At 42.1% G+C, this 18,574-nt stretch overlaps 1 long non-coding RNA gene across 5 annotated transcripts in view; it reads right to left on the reverse strand.

Moving 5' to 3' along the window:
• The window catches only part of LOC108594046 (uncharacterized), a 283,377-nt gene that overhangs the window by 64,999 nt on the left and 199,804 nt on the right, over positions 1-18,574 (reverse strand). For 4 of the 5 annotated variants that reach the window (XR_013524642.1, XR_013524645.1, XR_013524644.1 and 1 more), the window contains exon 3: positions 3,611-3,768. This is a non-coding gene — a long non-coding RNA (uncharacterized LOC108594046). Of the gene's footprint in view, positions 1-12; positions 3,313-3,610; positions 3,769-18,574 lie in introns of those variants that run through there. The other variant, XR_013524646.1, reaches the window with a different exon arrangement.

Raw genomic sequence — 18,574 nt, forward strand, 5'->3', positions numbered from 1 at the left:
AATTATTTATGATGAAAGGCAATACAAAATTAACTTATATAGGTATGATACAAAATCAAATGTAAAAGTCACATGAGTTTTCAAGACAAAATTTGAGATGTCAGAGAAATTCCTTGTTTGTTTCACAATCCTTTCCCCACAGCCTCTGAGCATTTGTTCTTTGTGGTGAGCAAACACAGCATGGTACCACCTTCCAAAAACCAGTGGAGTGTGTGTGTGCCCATCCCAAATGCTACTGTGGATTGTAAATCCACCTTGAGACCAGACTAAGGGGGCAAGAGGTATCAGGTATGGAAGTCAAGAGGATTGGAAGGGGAGGGGGAGTGCCTTCAATGTGTAAGTACATAATGTGAGTTATTGGGTAGAAATTCTGTAAAGTCCTGTGTTTTATCCAATCCAGAGGGGACTCTTCAGAATCAGACAATGTCTGGAAGCAGTATAGTGAAGATAAGTCAGAGTTGCAAACTATGTACTGGACCATACCACTGCTCCTCAGTCCCGTGTCTATGGCAGACATTGCCAATCAATTATAGCACATATGCTCCAATGAGCATGGATTCTGCCTCTTGATCTCTACTCTAGGGTAATTGGAATCACCACTTGCAAAAAAGCTTATCTGCCACATAAAAATTAAGTATAGTGGCTAAAGCAAGCATTCGGGAGCCAGACTTTGATTTTGAATTCTGTCTTTGATATTTAGTAACTATGTGGCCATGGCCAAGTGACTGACCTCTAGGAATCTCAATTCTCTCCTATATAAAATAAGAATAAAAATAGCAAAACCTTACTTCATAGAGTAAAACCTTACTTCATAGAGTTGTTAGAATGATCAAATGGGTTTATATAGCAAAGGTCTTAGGACAGTTCCTGGCATACAGTATGTATTCTCCGCATGTTTATATTATGGGTACAATTGAGTAAGGCATCTCCATGACAGATAAAGAAACTGAGGTTTGGAGAGGTTGAGTAACTTGCCCAAGGTCATTCAGGTGGGAAGTGGTGGAGCTGAAGATTTGAATGCAGGTATGGCGAGCATTACTGCTATTCTTTGTGACAATTTGCATTTTGAATTATCTCCATTGTGGTCAGTTTTCTTTGCATATCCAGCAGTGTGTGTGTTGGGCTGACATGGAGATGGGGGCACTGCTAGAGAAGGAGAATGCGGGTCTAGATAGGTGGTATGTGTTGTGAGTACAAGAGGTAGAGAGAAGACTGGAGACTCAGAAGTCTGGCCTTCGATGAAAGAATGAGGTTGCTTTTGATTCTTGAGGGCAGGAGATGGATCAGGGTTTCTGCCATGCTCCATTATGGCGTGTGTTGGGAAGTAAGAGACATTTGGGAATCCAGTTTCCCATCACTTGGGCCTTATGGGTACAAGTCAATGGATTATAAGTGCATCATTTAACCCCTAGGCAATTGGGGCTTCCAAAATGAACTCTTCTCCTTCCCACCACTTCTGGCAAGTACCTCTGTGTCTCTTTGCAGTACACTGCAAAACTGGCTATCATGTGCCTCTCATTCAGAAGGAGATGCTCTTGGTAGCAGAGTATCAGTACTTGTTCTGAGCTCAGGCCTCAAGAGTCCTTGCATGGTTCTCCCTTCTTATTTTTGGAATCCTCCACCAGTATGTTAACAAGCCCAGGCTAGCATAATGGATGACAGGAGACCATCCTCACACCCCTGCACCCCATGGTTGCCCCTGCTGCAGCCAGCCAACCACCAGCCAACCCCAGGAGTAAAACCATCCTTAGGCTGCCCTAATTGACCATCAATTGACCAATGACCATCAAACTAATGGCTAACTGACCACTGATTTCAGACATATGCATAAATCTCATTTGAGACCAGCAAATCCAGTCCAGGCCAGAAGAATCTCCCTGAGAACCCAGCCGAAATTGCTAACCCTTTTGGGTCAGAATGGTGAAGGAAATAAACAATGATTGTTTTGAACCAACCTGAAGTTTTGGAGTGATTTGTTATGTAGCAACATATTACAGATAGGGGAACTATGCGGGGATGGGAGGTAAAGCCCAACCAGCCAAAACAGCCAGCACCCAAGACTTAATTGTAAAAGCTTTGATTTTGCAACTCCGACATCTGGTCAAGCTTTGCTGAACAAAGGTCATTTAAATTTTAGACTCATGTTGCTCCTGTTTTTCAAACACAGGTGAATTTAAACCCAATGAAAACTCAGGCTCATGCGTCTTTCAGCATGGCAAGGACGGGAGCAGGGAGGATGCTCAGTGCTTTTCAAGCTGTAATCAGCTACTCACAAGAGGTGACAGAGTTGGGGCAAGGAGCTGGAGCCCCGAAACCTACTCTCCCTCCAATTTTCATGAGCAGTGGTACTTTTATTTTTTTTACATACACATTAATCTAAAAACGCATTTTTGTGCACTCACTATGCTCTAGTCAAATACTTTTTTTGAAACTCTGATTGCCAAATCTTTGAATAATGAGCATATTTGTTCATTGACAGAATCATCTGCTTTAAAAAAGTTTGAAATCCTTTGCTATATGCAATATTTTCTCAGTGTCCTTTTCGGAAGGTGGAAGCATTTTCCTGGAAAGGTAATTTTGGCTGTCAGTAATTCAGAGCCATCTGTGCATCTGCCAAGAGGCTGCTTGGCTGGAGGAGGGGCAGGGCTGGCTTTCTTGAGGTCTGGGTGGTTAAGCGGTATAGGGTAGAACTTTTGAGTGGTCCACCTGGCTCACAAGATCAGCCTGGCACCCTCCATCTGAAGTCCACCCTCGTAGGTCATGGGTGAACCCCAGAGCTTCTGGCCTACCCCTCAGCTGCTTCTTGGCATTACTTTTCGGTCTCTCTCTGCAAACCTTGAGCATCCCTTCTGGCAGTAGCTGCAGCCAGAATGGAGCAGGCTTCCCTGACAGCAGGGAGTTTGACTGCTTCATTTTTCCTTCTGCTCCCCGGCATTCTCCTGTCTTTTCTCCATGGTCTGGCACTCAGCAGGCTGCCCAGAGAGGGAAGCATTCATCCTCCTACCCTTCCCATTCTATTCTTTCATTCCTTTAGGGATGGATGGCTTGTTTCCTTTCCTGTTATTTCTTACGTACTTTCACACACAGGAGGAAGACAGTGGGTTAGAATGGAGGAGACAGGGTGCAGGAGATCAGCTCTGTGACATTCAGAAAGTTACCTCTCCTCTCTGGGCCACGGTTTTCTCAATAGTGAAGAGAGGGAGTTGGCCCTCGTGCCCCTCAAACCAGCTGTTCTTTGCCACCTGCACTGCTGGGACACAAACCCCAGGGAAATGGAGCCTGACCCAGTCTGTAGCCAGATACTTGCTCTCTCTTTGTTAAAAAGGAGATGAACCAGTATTAGGCAGGTATCAAAGGCTGAGCAACACCAACCCGAGACTTCATTTTACATGATAGGAAAGACTGCAGACAATTTAAAGGGAGAGGACTTTCCCATTTTGTGAATCTGTGTTTTAGTGCTTTGTGTCCCACCTAAAATGATTAGCATCGTTGGGACCAGAGGGGAAACACAGGGATGGAGAGCCTTGGATACCTCTTTAAGTTCTAAACATCTATGTTTATTGAGTGTCTTTGCTCTGTACTTCTTCTGAGTCATTTAAATCCCCCTTACCTTGCTTGTCATTATGTCTATTCCAGGTCAACGATGGACCACGAATGCCAAACGAACTTCAGAGTTGGTTGTTGAAAGGTGCTGTGGTTTCCACGTGAGATTTCTATTCTCCTTCCTGGTAACCCTTGTGCCTCTGACTTCTGTCTCATCCTAAGTACCTGTGCATTAACATACAAACAATTTTAGGCTACAGGAAAATAATTCTGGAGATTAATTGCTTTTAGACTAGGAGATGAATGAATTTGCAGATGTTCAAAGTATCAAACAAATGGTTTTTGGGCGCTGCCTTTGAGAACATTATTGTTCTAGATGCCAGGGAACTAGCAGTGAGGCAAGCCAATGGGGAGATGGACAGCAAAAACTAGTGCAGGGGCAGAATAATGAGTCCCCAAGATGTCCATGTCCTCATCACCAGGACCTGTAATTACAGGATGTTACACAGCAAAGAGGAATCAAGGCAGCAGATGGAATTAAGGTGGCTAATCAGATTACTCTAAGGTAGTGAGACTATCCTGGAATATCCAGTTGAACCCAAAGGGAGCACAGGGCACTTAACTGTGGAAGAGGAAGGAAGAAGCATGAGGGTCAGAGAGATGGTCTTGTGAGATGTATTCCACCAGCCATTACTGGCTTTGAAGATAGAAGGGAACTGAGAACCCAGGAGTGCAGGTAACCTCTAAAAACTGGAAAAGACAAGATGGCTTCTCCTCAAGTACCCTTAGAAAGAAACGCAGCAGGCTGTGTGCTGTGGCTCATGCCTGTAATTCCAGCACCTTGGGAGGCCAAGGAGGGCAGATATGAGGTCTGGAGATTGAGACCATCCTGGCCAACATAGTGAAACCTGTCTTTACTAAAAATGCAAAAAATTAGCCGGGTGTGGTGGCGTGTGCCTGCAGCCTCAGTTACTCAAAAGGCTGAGGCAGGAGAATTGCTTGAACCTGGGAGGCTGAGGTTGCAGTGAGCCAAGATTACATCACTGCACTCCAGCCAGGGTGGCAGAGTGAGACACTGTCTCCAAAAAAAAAAAAAAAGAAAAGAAAAGAAAAAAGGAAAGGAACACAGCATTGCTGATGCCTTGATTTTAGCCTAGTGAGACACATGTTGGACTTCTGACCTCCACGATTGTAAGATAATAAATTTGTGTTGTTTTAAACCACTGAGTTTGTAGTAATTTGATGTGTTGGTAATAGAAAACCAATAAAGTGGAATTCTGCATATAGGAGTGAATCCTATCTGTGATGCCTTGATTGATTTCCTACCAGAGCCAAGGGCACAGATTTTATGACCTTGGTGTGTGTGTGTGTGTGTGTGTGTGTGTGTGTCCTGCCCCCTCAAAGGGTCATTTGCTAAGTTATTCAGAAGTTTGTCTATTTCAAGCAGGAGAGTTTTCTAAGTTGCTTGCCTTTACTGAAATAAAATATCTCAGGTCATTGTCTCTCTTTCCCCAGTCAAGCATCAAGTTGAATAATTACAACTCTGCCATGCGCAGAGCAATTTGGAGAGTAGCATTTGGTCGAAGAGTATTTCAGAGAGGAGTGGCTAGACAGGGTCTCATTTTCTCCAGTGGTGATATGAGTTTTAGGAATACAGTAGTTTCTCCCTTATATACAATTTCACTTTCTGTGGTTTCAGTCACCTATGGTCAACTTCAGTCTGAAAATATGAAGTGGAATATTCTGGAAATAAACAATTCATAAGTTTTAAATTGCCCACCATTCTCAGTAACATGATGGAATCTTATGTGATGTTCAAGTAATCTTTATTTTACTTAATACTGGTCCCTACGTGCAAAAGCAGTAATGCTGGCAATTTGGACACACCAAAGAGAAGCTAAAAAGTGCTTCCTTTAAGTGAAAAGGTAAAAGTTCCTGATTTAATAAGAAAAGAAAAATTTATGCTGAGTGATATGGTTTGACAGTGTTTGCACCCAAATCTCATCTTGAATTACAGCTCCCACAATTCCCAGGTGTCATGGGATGGACCTGGTGGGAGGTAATTGAATAATAAGGGTAGATCCTTCCTGTGCTGTTCTCCTGATAGTAAGTCTCAGGAGAGCTGATGGTTTTATAAAGGGGAGTTTCCCTGCACAAGCTTTCTCTTGCCTGCCACCATGTAAGAAGTCCCTTTTACCTTCCACCATGATTGTGAGGCCTTCCCAGCCACATAGTCAGTTAACCTCTTTTCCTTTATCAATTACCCAGTCTTGGTTATGTCTTTATCAGCAGTGCAAGAACAGACTAATACACTGATGATACTAAGATCTACAGAAAAAACAAATCTATCTGTGAAATTGTGAATAGTATACTGTTATAATTGTTCTATTTTGTTATTAGTTATTGTTACTAATCTTTTGCTGTGGTCAATTTGCAAGTTAAACTTTATCACAGGTCTGTATGTACAGGAAGAAACATAGTCTATAGAGGAGTTAGTGATATCCATGGTTTCAGGCACCCACTGAGGGGGTCTTTGAATGCATCCTCCATGGATGAGGGAGGCTACTGTAAAGTAAAGATGTAAGAACAGCCCTGGACACAGCATCCTGCTGGCTGGGTGTTGGGAGGACACAGACTGTGGTCAGACTGGATAGGGAGGCAGTCTCTGCGACCTCGCTTCAACTCTCAGCTCTGCTACCTGCTACCTCTGGGACTTTCAGCAGGCCCTTTCACTTTTCTGAGTCTCTGTTTCCTTTTTCTAAAGAATGATCTGAGAATTCTGAAACAAGATAAGTAAAGAATGATATTTAATATTTATGGAATGTTTAGGCATAAATATTTAAATTTTTGGAATTTAACATTTATGGAATGTTTAACCTCCAAAGGTTTAACATCTATTAACTTAAGAATATTTATGACAACCCTATGAGGTTGTGATATTCCCATTTCACAGATGAGGAAATGAGGCACAACCTGCCAAAACTCATACTAGTCATGGAGCTGGTTATCAAACCAGGCAGCCTGGCTCCAGGATCCCCACTCTCTGGACCACCCTGCAATAGTGCCTCTCTCTCTCTTTTTATTCTTTTGAGATGGAGTCTTCTCTGTTGTCAGGCTGGAGTGCAGTGACACAGTCTTGGCTCATTGCTACCTCTGTCTCTGGGTTCAAGCAACTCTCGTGCCTAAGCCTCCAAAGTAGCTGGGACTACAGGAGTGCATCACCATACCTGGCTAATTTTTTTTCTTTTTTTTTTTTTTGTATTTTTAGTACAGATGGGGTCTCACCATACTGGCTAGGCTCATCTCAAACTTCTGACCTCAGGTTATCTGTCTGCTTCAGCCTCCCAAAGTGCTAGGATTATAGGCGTGAGCCACCACGCCTGACCCATATTGCCTCTCTTATCACTCACAGGGCCTAATGCTCTCAGCAGGTGTACAACAAGTGGTAGTTCTCTTCTGATTACTAAGCTCTGTGGAGGAGGCTTGGAAACAGATAATTTTAAAAATTGTGATACTGAGAAAGAGTCCACAGTCTTCACCAAATCATGAAACAGAGATCTATACCATGATAGAGATTAAGAACCTCATCTTGGAGTCTGGATCCAAGAGGAAAAGTCTTGCCTCTTGTCAATTTACTTCCTATATTACGTTAGGCAATTCCTTTCACTTTTCAGGGCCCTGATTTCCTCATTAGTAAAGTGAGGTCATTGAACTTCCTAGATGTTCTGTGTCTAAGATCTTTTCCAGGTTAGGTAAATATGCTCTGTTCTCTAACCAAATTTTGTAGGTGTAGTAGATATTTATTTGCCATACTTTTTTGTCTGCTCAACATCTAAAGTTTTTATGTTTAAAGGAATCTTCCAAATGATAGAATATAAGGTGGTCTGACTTCTTGCATATAAGCTGAAAAGGATGGACAGTTGCTTTCTCAGTGTCATTTGCCGCTAGGACACAGACTCATTAAATGACTCATCATAGGGTTCTGCCAGTCAAATGGCTCTGCCCTAGAATTAGAATCAAAAGCTTGTGAAGAAGGAGAACCACTCAAAAGTCCATTCTGGCAAACAGAAGCAGCCACTTCCTCATTCTAGTTGCAGCTCTAGATTCTAGTAGCAACATGGGTGTCCACTGTTGGTAGTGTCAGGCGTGCAAGCTATGATGTCTTCACTGGATTTACTCTAAGGATGAATTTTCCACCTTGTGCCTGGCTGTGTAGCCTTCAAATGTGTAATCTTTCAGCCCTTCTGTAGATTCTGTAAAGTATCCAACATCCTTTAAATAACCCTTCTTCCTGCTTAAAATAAGCAGAGGGCTTTTCTTAGTTGCAACAGAAGTCTTGAGCTTAGGGGATAGTGGAAGGTATAAATCCTGCTATGGACTGATTATGTGTTTAACTCCCAGTGGGATGGCATTAGGAGGCAAAGCCTTTGGGAGGTAATTAGGTCATAAAGATGGCGCCCTTGTGAATGGGATTAGTGCCTTTATAAAAAGACATGAGAGAGTCTGGGCATGGTGGTTCATGCCTGTCATCCCAGCACTTTGGGAGGCCAAGGTCTGGGAGACTGCTTGAAGCCAAGGTTTCAAGACCAGCCTGGGCAACATAGCAAGTTAAAAAGACACAGGAGTTTGCTTCTTCTCCCTCTGCTCTCTGCCATGTGAGAATATAATGAGAAGTATGCCATTTGTAATCTGAAGAGAGTCTTCACTGGAACTTCATCATGGTGGCATTCTGATCTTGGACTTCCAGGCTCCCGAACTGTGAGAAATAAATTTCTGTTGTTTATAAGCCACTCAGTCTATGGTATTTTGTCACAGCAGCCCCTTAGTTTTGGGACTCCATCGCTGAGATATAGGACTCTGAGTTTCTCCTATTCAAAAGTGTCACTCAGCATGTGTGTATTTCCAAAACAAGTAAATACTAGAAAATAATAATGGACCCAACATGTGGTAGCTATTCTCTAAGATGGAACCAGTGATTCTTGCCTCCTGGTATTTACACCCAAGGATGATCTCCTCCCACGTTGTACCAGGGTTGGAAGAAATAATGAGATGTCATTTCTGATGATAGGTTATAAAAGACTGAGGCTTTGACCATCTCACTCCTCCTCCCCCTTGAGGGGAAGCCAGCTGCCATATTGTGAGAAGCCCTGTGGAGAGGTCCATGGTGATGAGGAAATGAGGCCTCTGGTCAAAAACCAGAGAAAAACCGAGGCCTGCTGGAAAACACATGAAGTTCTACCCCAGTTGAATCTTGAGATGGCTACGACGCCAGCTGAGAGCTTCACTGCAAGCCACCAGAACCACTTGACAGTGCTTGATAGAACCATGAAACTAAGCTATTCTTAAACCCCTGTCCCTTACTATATGTGTAAGAAAATAAATATTTGTGATTTTCAGTTGCTATTTTTTTTGCTCAGTGGAGATAATTTGTTTCACAGCAATAGATAACTAATACACAAGCTAAAATGAAATGCTCTCACTGATTAGTATATACAGCTTCGTGGATGAAAAACATGGTCCAAGGATAGTTGGAGGCAACATGGTGAGTCTTTCCCTTTTCAGGCAGACAGCGGAATTCATAACACTCAAGCAGATAATAGCCATTATGTACAAAGAGTTCCTACAAATAAATATGATAAAAATTAACTACACAGTAGAAAAATGGGTGCATGGTCTCAGGTAAGTCACTTAATCAGGTTCCTCATTTGTAAAATTGGAATAACAACAGTGCCTCTTTAAGACGTTGTTAGAATGGTGTCTGGTGCAGAGGAAGTACTATGTAAGTGTTACATAAGGCAAGTAGACAATTTACAGAAAAAAAAAAGCTATAAAATGGCCAATAAATCTAGGAAATGATGCTGTACCTCAGCAGTGATCAGAGAGATGCTGGATTCAACCATCTGTGCCAAAAATAGTATCTGGCATGCCATTGGTGCTCAAAATATATTTGTTGAATGAATAAGACTTAAAATATGTGAGGGGGAGCATACATACATAGTGTGCACAGGTGACATATGAGCTGCCGGCAGAAGGAACAAGGTGAAATGACAGAAGGAAGAACATGCCTGGCTGGTTTGAGACAATCAGAGACCTTGCTGTGACTGAAGCAAAGTACAAGGAGGACAGTCAGAAGTGAGGGTAGAGAGGTCCTGGGTATGGGAACAGGCTTCCTGGCCATTGGGAGGACTTTGGCTTTTACTCTGGGTGACATGAAGAGCCAGCAGAGGGTTTTCAGCAGAAGAGAGATGTCATGTGAATTACTCTGGCTGCTGTGCTGCAAATAGACAGAAGGGTTCAACACAGAAGCCAGGAGGCCAGAAAGGGGACTCTGCAGGCTCCCAGGTGGGAGCTCACACCAGGCTGTTCACAGTGGAGGATATAAGTGGTCAGATTTCAGATGTGTTTTTGTAGGTAGAACCAGGGCTGACTTTATGGGCATGTGACGTGTGGACAGTGGCTCTGCATTTTTATTCTGGGCCGCACCACACCAATTATGTAACCAGTCCTGGATAGAACTAGCAGAATTTGTCAGCATATTGGATGTGGGGTGTAGGAGAAAAGGAGGTATCAGAGACAACACCAAGATTTTTGGTCTCAGTAATTGAATCTGGGGTGGCCATTGAGTGAAATGAGAAAAACTGAAGGGTGATCAGGACTAGGGGAAACAAAAATTTGCATAGGAAGAGACTTTTCTAGAACATGGGGTCATTTGGGAACCATGCTGGTGTTCTTTTTGGGGAGAGTTTTCTTCCCCCATGTTCCCATCACAGAGGCATCCCCTTCTTAGTGTGACTCGAGCCACACTGGCATAACAATGGCAATAACAACAGCTGTGTCCTCCTTGGGGACAATGGTCTGACCTCAGAGGGACTGTGCATGTAGCTGACTTATTTTTAGAATTTCTCATTCCTCCTCAATGGCAACTGGGAGATCTGGATGAGAAATTCTGAGGCTGAATGCATATGGCTGAATAAAAACCTTTCATTAGGCGTTAAAGACTTTAATCTGCCTATAACTTGGTTTTATTCCTAGATCCTATAATTCTGAAAGGAAAAAAAACATTGAGAGAACACCACATACCATCCAACACACAGCCATGAAAATGTGGAACCAAACAATTGTGGTCTCCTTGGCAATTAAACTCTCCACGCTTCAAATCATTGCAAGAACAAGTGTTTCTTCTCCCCATCTGAACTGTGAATTTTTTTTCTCCATGTTTGCCAGTTTTGCTGACTCCGCATGGAAATATTCTTTTTCCCTCTCCGCAAACACCCCCACACACTGCTGTCTTGTCCACACCACCTTCCTCTGCCCCCTTCCTCCTGGGTATCCCAGATGAACCATCCAACTAACATGGCACTTCACGTCTTTTTTTGGCCAGTGAAAAATGAAACACAAAAAATGCAAATTTGCTACAATTTGTAGAAAGGAGGCAGAAGCTTCTGACAGGAGGGAGGAGTGTTGTGCTTGGGATGCCAACTGCTGATGTGACTGAAAGGGAAAAAGTCCTTAGAATTTCTCAGATGTCAATAATTAAAGGGTTGGAAGTGCTCACCTTTGGACTCGCTGGAGCTTTTGGGAACTTGTGCAGCAGGGGAAAACAAAATTGCTGAGACAAGTGGGAGAGAAGCAAGCTCACTGGCCTGGACTTGATGTAGCCAGGGGAGCAGCTGTTGAACATCATGGGGGAAACCAGACAATTCAGGGGAGGAGTTGGGGAGGACTGGGTTCCCCCACCACCAGGACACATGAGGACTGGCTCTGGTTAGGGACATCTTCTGTCTTCCATCATAGGAGTTAAAAATTATCTTCTCAGCAGGGCACAGTGGCTCACACCTGTAATCCCAGCACTTTGGAAGTCCAAGGCAGGGGGATCACGAGGTCAGGAGTTCGAGACCAGCTTGACCAACATGGTGAAACCCCGACTCTACTAAAAATACAAAAATTAGCTGGGTGTGGCGGCGCGTGCCTGTAATCCCAGCTACTCAGGAGGCTGAGGCAGGAGAATTGCTTGAACCTGGGAAGCGGGGGTTGCAATGAGCTTAGATGGCGCCACTGCACTCCAACCTGGGTGGCAGAGCGAGATTCCATCTCGAAAACAACAAAAAAATTATCTTTGCTACAAAAGGAAACACAGAGGCAGATAATTCCTCTTATGGTAAAAGAAAAGGGAAAAACAGAGTCATACGCCAAATTAAGACAGTGCTTTTGACAGGCTGGGTAACCTCCTAGGTCAATGGTCGGCAAACATTTTCCATAACTGGCCAGATAGTAGATATTTTAGGCTCTGTGGCCCATGTAGTCTCTGTAGAGGTTGCAGCTCTTCAATTCTGCCATTGTAGTGCAAAAGCAGCGGCAGGCGATATGTAAATGAGTGAGCGTGGCTGAGTTCTAAGATTTTATTTATGGACATTGAAATTTTAATCTCTTTTTTCATATGTCATGAAATATTATTCTTTTAATTTTTTCCTGACCCTTAAAAAACATAGAAACTATTCTTAGCTGGCTTGCTGTACAAAAAGAGGTGGCAGGTTGTACTTGGCTTTTGGGTGATAGGTTTGTTGAGCCCCTGTTCTAGGTGCTTTATGCCTGTTAATTCCTTTAATTCTCACAATCCAATTATAGTCCCACTTGATAGATGAAAACAATGAGATACAGGGAGAAAAAGTAATTGCCAACTATTATAGGTTGAATTATGTGCCCCTTCCCTCCAAAAACCCTGCCATGAATTCCTATGTTGAAGTCCTAACCTCCAATACCTTCAAATGAAACTTGATTTGGAAACAGCATCATTGTAAAGAAGCATTGTTGTCTGGGGTAATACCCAAGGTTTGTTGTCTCATGCCAAGAAGATTAAGGACACAGAAACACACACACAAGAAGTGAGTTTAGGAGTGGAGATTTGATAGGCAAAAGAAAGAGGAGAACAGCTCTCTTTCTCTTATGAGACAGAGGGATGCTGGAAAGGGAAAATCCTTCCCAGAGGAATTCACTGAATTTTATAGACAGAGTTGAGGAGGTGGTATCTGAATTACGTAGGACCCACAGACTGGTTGGATCAGATGTGACATTTACATAGCACATGAGGAAGGCTGGCTGCCCCACCCTAATCTTATTATGCAAATGAGCTTTCCACTTGGGCGGGGCCGTGCTGTCTGTTCGTTATTATACACATCCTGGCAAAGAGAAGGGAGCATGGAGTTGCCATTTTGAACATGTCTAGTCCAGGTAGCCTTTTCTTCTTGGCACAACTTCCAGCATTCACTGATGCAAGTTTCTAGCTTGCTTGTCTATGTCGGCAGCTCAATTTTAAAGCTGCTCATTGTTAGAAAAAATGATTTGAGGGCTGCTTTTCATTAAAAGAAAAACCTTACTGAGGACTCCTGTACCCTATCTGCCTAAATAATTTCTTTGTAACTCTTATATCAATTTCAGTTATAACTAGTTATGATGGGGTTATTAGGGTTGGCCTTATTTCCATATGACTTGTGTCCTTATTTAAAAAATAAAAATTTGGCCTGGTGTTGGTGGCTCATGCCTGTAATCCCAGTGCTTTGGGATGCCGAGGGTGGCAGATCATCAGGAGTTCAAGACCAGCCTGGCCAACATGTTGAAACCCTGTCTCTACTGGAAATACAAAAATTAGCTGGGCATAGTGGCATGCACCTGTGGTCTCAGCTACTCAGGAGGCTGAGGCAGAAGAATCCCTTGACCTCAGGAGGCAGAGGCTACAGTAAGCTGAGATTGTGTTACTGCACTCTAGCCTGAGTGACAGAGAGAGACTCTATCTCTAAATAAATAAATAAATAAAATGGAAATTTGGTCACAGAGAGGCATGCAGGGAGAAGTCTATGTGAAGGTGAAGGCAGAGATGCTTCACTAAGCCAAGGAATGCCAAGGACTGCCAGCAAACCGCTGGAAACCAGGCCAGATGCATGGAACAGATTATCTCTGGTAGCACTCAGAAGGAACCAACCCTGCCATCACACCTTGATTTTGGACTTCTGGCTTCCAGAACTGTGTAAGAAATTTCTGTTGTTTAAGTCACCCAGTGTATACTACATGGTTGCAGAAATCCTAGTAAACTAATAGAGATGCACAGCCAGTATGTGGCATAGCTGAGGTTTGAAGAGTGTTTAACCTCAGAGGCTGGGTATATTACTACTGTGCTTATAATAAAGGTGTGGCTTTAAAGCCTGACAGGGTTAGTTGCGACTCATGACTATAACTTCTATATACTGTGTGACCTTGGGCAAATTACTCAGTCTCTCTGAGCCTTACTTTCCTTGTCTGTAACATCAGAATTACAGCATACCTATTTTATAGGAATATGTGAGAATTAAGATGACCTATAAATAAAAGACTATAAATAATACAAATAATAAAAAGCACATGGCACACAGTAGGCGCCCAATGACTGTTAGCTATTTTTATCTGTGGAGATATCCTCAGATTGTTTTATCTCAGCTTTTTCCATCTCACAAAATGCCATTTTGTTTCTACTGTCATTTTTAAGCCACTGTCCAGGCAAGCTCCTAGAGGTAGTTGTGGTTATTCCCTCCACCTGGTCACTCCTGTCCCCAGCACAGTATGGCAGGCAGGCTTTCCACTCTCTCTTTGGCTCAGTTCCATTTGCCTGGGACATGCCTACTGAAAGAAGTTTCTCTACTGCTTACACTTAAGGCATGAGGAAAACTGCTTGGTGATTTGAAATGCTTTGTTCATTGTTTAGCATTTGTCATCCAGAGAGGAGGTGAGCAGAAAGTGCTGGGCCACTCCACTGGAGAATTTGGAGACCTTTCTTCTGGCCACAAAGAAAGGTGTAGCCACAAAGCACAGGCTGCATGTATCTGGGAAGGCTTGAGAGAGTGAGAAAAGAAGATGCTTTGAGGAATTGGGTAAGGGAATGCTACAGTTATGGAGAGAATTCTTGGATATTCTATAAAAGCTCTTTTCAAAGACCATCCTCTTCAATTCCCTTGTTTATTGCATGTGGTCAAATCAGAGTCTTCATATATTCCAATTCCCACTGAATTTCTAATTTGAATTATTGAGAATAGATAGAAATCCATTCATCTGAGTTAAGACAAAGTTCTATCCTTCCATCTCCAATCATTAATTCCTGGCTCCAATTTTATCAATGAGGTCCTTTCCAACCAGATACCCAGCAGAAAGTACGGAATTAACAGAATCCTGGGACATGAGAAGGTACGTTTAGCTAGGGGCCCAGAGTGTGAACAGTGAAAACATACTAAATAGGAGAAACTGCTCATGGGATTACGGGCATAGGTTTGGGAAGCAAGAGGGACTTCAGTACTTAATGGGAATAATGTGTGAGAGAAGAGGAAAAGAGACATGACACATAAAAGAAAAAGCAGGAACAAACTTGGCAGAGGCCAGATAGACCCTGCTTTGAAGCCCACCCCTGCCATTTACTAGCTATATGACTTTGAAAAAGTTATTTAACCTCTCAGAGCCTCAATGCTATAATCTTTAAAATGGAACTAGTAAGAGCTTCCTCATAGAGTACTGCTGTCAGGATTAAATGAGAATATGAAAAACCAATACAGATCTTTCAGTGTTTTTATGAAGGTTAAATGAGATATAATGTTTGTAAAGAGCCTAGCAGGAGATTTGGTTCCAAACAGATGCTCAATAAATGGGTATGAGATGAATGAAACCGATGCTCTGCCCAGATGTATGTACATTCTATTTTTTTGTGTGACCACTGGCTTTTGGTTTGTTTTTACTTCTAAGAGCTCACATCTGGAGCTCTTTTTTTTGAAGACTGTTCTTGGGTTATTGAAGCCTGATAAAGGAAGTGCCTGGGAATGTATGCGCTTCCTGAGAGTAGCCACAAAGCACAGGCTGCATGTTTGAAGACCCATTCCCCTGGCCCTGGCCCTGGCTTGGAACAACTAAGAGGTACAAATTAACTTCAGAATTGCCTTAAGTTCCAGGGCCTCAAACTCTCCTTATGGAATTCTTTCTGGAACTGCATCACTGATTGGCCTTCTCTCCTTTGTCTTGCTTCTCTTTTCTTTCATGGGTTTCTCTTGGAAACATTCCTTGAATGAATCTTTTGTGTTTGCACATAAAACCTAAAAACCATAACCCTTTTCATATTATATTCTAGTCTGAACTTGGAGCCTCTGGAAATGAATCAACAAACAAGAAAACCACCCTGGGTATAAATATATAGTTTGATAGAAGAAATAAGACTTAGTATTTGATAGATCAGTAGAGTGACTATAGTTTACAATAATCTATTGTATATTTTAAAAATAGCTAAAAGAATAATTTGGACATTTCTAGCATAAAAATAAATATTTGGGGTGACAGATATCCTAATTACACTGATTTGATTTTACAAACAATATGCATGTCTTAAATTATCACATGTACCCCTAAAATATGTACATCTAGTATGTATCAGTAAAAAAAATTAATAATAGAAAATCACCCTGAAGTACTTTTTTTTGCATAAGAAATGAGGATATATGGTAGCTCAGGTGTCTAAGCAGAAGGCAAAGGAGACGTTAAAAACAAACAATCATTTAGGGGGAAAGAAGAGAGTAAGATTCTATTTGACTTGTAGAACTTGGGCCAGAAGGTTTAGTTTGAAGTTTCTAAATTTTTTTTAATTAAAAAAAATTTTTTTACATTTATTTTACTCAGTGGCCATGGTTTGAAGTTTTGATTCAAAGGTTTATGGCATTCTAAGGAAGGGGTCCTGAAGAAAGAGTCATTTGGACATTATTTATCCTGTGGGGGCATCTGTATACATTCTATTTCTTTTTGTTACTGTATTGCTTTAGCTAGGACCTCTAGTATGATGTTAACTAAGACTGATGAGGGTGGATATCCTTACCTTGTTCCTAATCTTAGGGGAAAGTGTTCAAACTTTCACTATTAAGCAAATTTCCTGTAGTTTTTTGCAGATGTCCTTTAACAGGTAGAATAAATTACATTTAATTCCTAACTCGCTATGAGATCTTATTGTGAATGGATAGTGAATTTTTTGGACAGTTTTTTTCTGATTCTATTGATAGGATCATATGGTTTTCCCTCTAGTCTGCTGATATGGGGAAATACATTGATTGAATTTTAAATGTGGAACCAACCTTGCATTCTTAGGGTAAACCTGATTTAGTCATGATGCTATTCTTCTTATATATTGCTGGATAACATTTGCTCATATTTTTTAGTATATTTGTATCTATGCTCATTAGGCCCATTGGTCAACAGCTGCACCATCCAATGTGGTAACCCTTAGCCACATGTACTATGTCAATTTAAATATAAATGGATGAAATTACAATATAAAATTAAGAATTTATTTCCTCAGTCACATCAGCCATGTTTTAAGGACTACTTAAAATGTAGCTAATGGCTATCATATTGAATAGTGTAGAAATTTCCATCATAGCAGAAAGCACTATTGGATAGCTGTATTCTGCAGTTGGCTTTCTCCCTTTCTTCTTTTTCTTTCTCTCTCTCTCCTTCTCTTTCCTTTTTTAATTTCCATTTCTTTCATTTTTTAATCTGGTTTGGTATTAGGATAATGCTGCCTAAAGAATGAGCTGAAAGCCAGGTGTGGCAGCTCACACCTGTAATCCCAGCACTTTGGGAGGATGAAGCAGGCAGATCACTGGAGGCCAGGAGTTTGAACAGCCTGGACAACATGGTGAAACCCTATCTCTACTAAAAATACAAAAATTAGTTAGGCATGGTGGCACATTCCTGTAACCCCAGCTACTCGGAGGCTGAGGCATGAGAATTGCTTGAACATGGGAGGTGGAGGTTGCAGTGAGCCGAGATCGTGCCACTGCACTTGCACTCCAACCTGGGTGACAGAGTGAGACTCTGTCTCAGAAAAAAAAATGAGCTAAAAAGTCTTAACTACTTTCCTACTTTCTGGAAAAGTCTTTGTATATCTGCATGTAGAATCTGGTCCATCTTAGGAAATGTTCTGTGTGCACTTGAAAATAAAATATGTATGTATTCTGTTGTTGAGTGGAGTGCCCTGTAAATGTCAACTAGGTCAAGTTGGTTGGTAGTGTTGTTCAAGTCTCCTATAGCCTTACTTATTTTCCTCCTAGGTGTCCTATCAATTACTGAGAGAAGGGTGCTTTAGTCACCACTAGTATATGTAGATTTGTTCATTTCTCCTTTCAGTTTTCAGGTCTATCAGTCTTTATATATCTTAAAATTCTTTTGTTATATACGTGCACATTTAAGATTGTTGTGTCTTATTGGTAAACTGATTCCTTTTTTCTTTGAGACGGAGTCTCACTGTGTTGCCCAGGCTGGAAGTCTCACTGTGTTGCCCAGGCTGGAGTGCAGTGGTGCAATCTCAGCTCACTGCAACCTCTGCTCCAGGTTCAAGAGATTCTTCTGCCTCAGCCTCCTGAGTAGCTGAGATTACAGGCACATGCCAACACGCCTAGCTTTTTGTATTTTTAGTAGAGATAGGGTTTCACCATGCTGGTCAAGCTGGTCTCGAACTCCTGACCTCCTGATCTGCCTGCACCGGCCTCCCAAAGTGCTGAGATTATAGGCATGAGCCACTGTGCCTGGCCCTCTTTATTGTTATGTAACTGTTTCTTGCCCCTCCCCTAGGAATAGTGGGTATTTTTTTTTTTGGCCTTTCCCCAGCTGCAATGAGTCTTCATCCATGCCCTGAATTTGCTGCCCTACTCTAATCATCTTAAGGTTTTTGTTCTGTTGGGGAGAAGGTTCTTACACTGACTCTAGCAATACTCTAGGACTGCGCCACCCAGAGATGCTCTCTCCAGTACCTTCCCCTGCTTCTGATCTTTCTCCCAGACACTCACTGTGGAAGGTCTACGGAGAAGAGGCTGTAAATATGTGCAAGCTGTCCTTGTGTCTGTTAATCATAATATTTCTATAATTTCACGCTTGCCCATATTTGACCTTGCTCATGCCAGCCCATACTTGGCTGTTAGCAATTTGTCAAAAATTTTAACTACATTCTTCTGATCCACTTATATGGTGCCCGATGTCTCTT

Source organism: Callithrix jacchus, chromosome 12, assembly GCF_049354715.1.
Source record: "Callithrix jacchus isolate 240 chromosome 12, calJac240_pri, whole genome shotgun sequence".
NCBI lineage: Eukaryota > Metazoa > Chordata > Mammalia > Primates > Cebidae > Callithrix > Callithrix jacchus.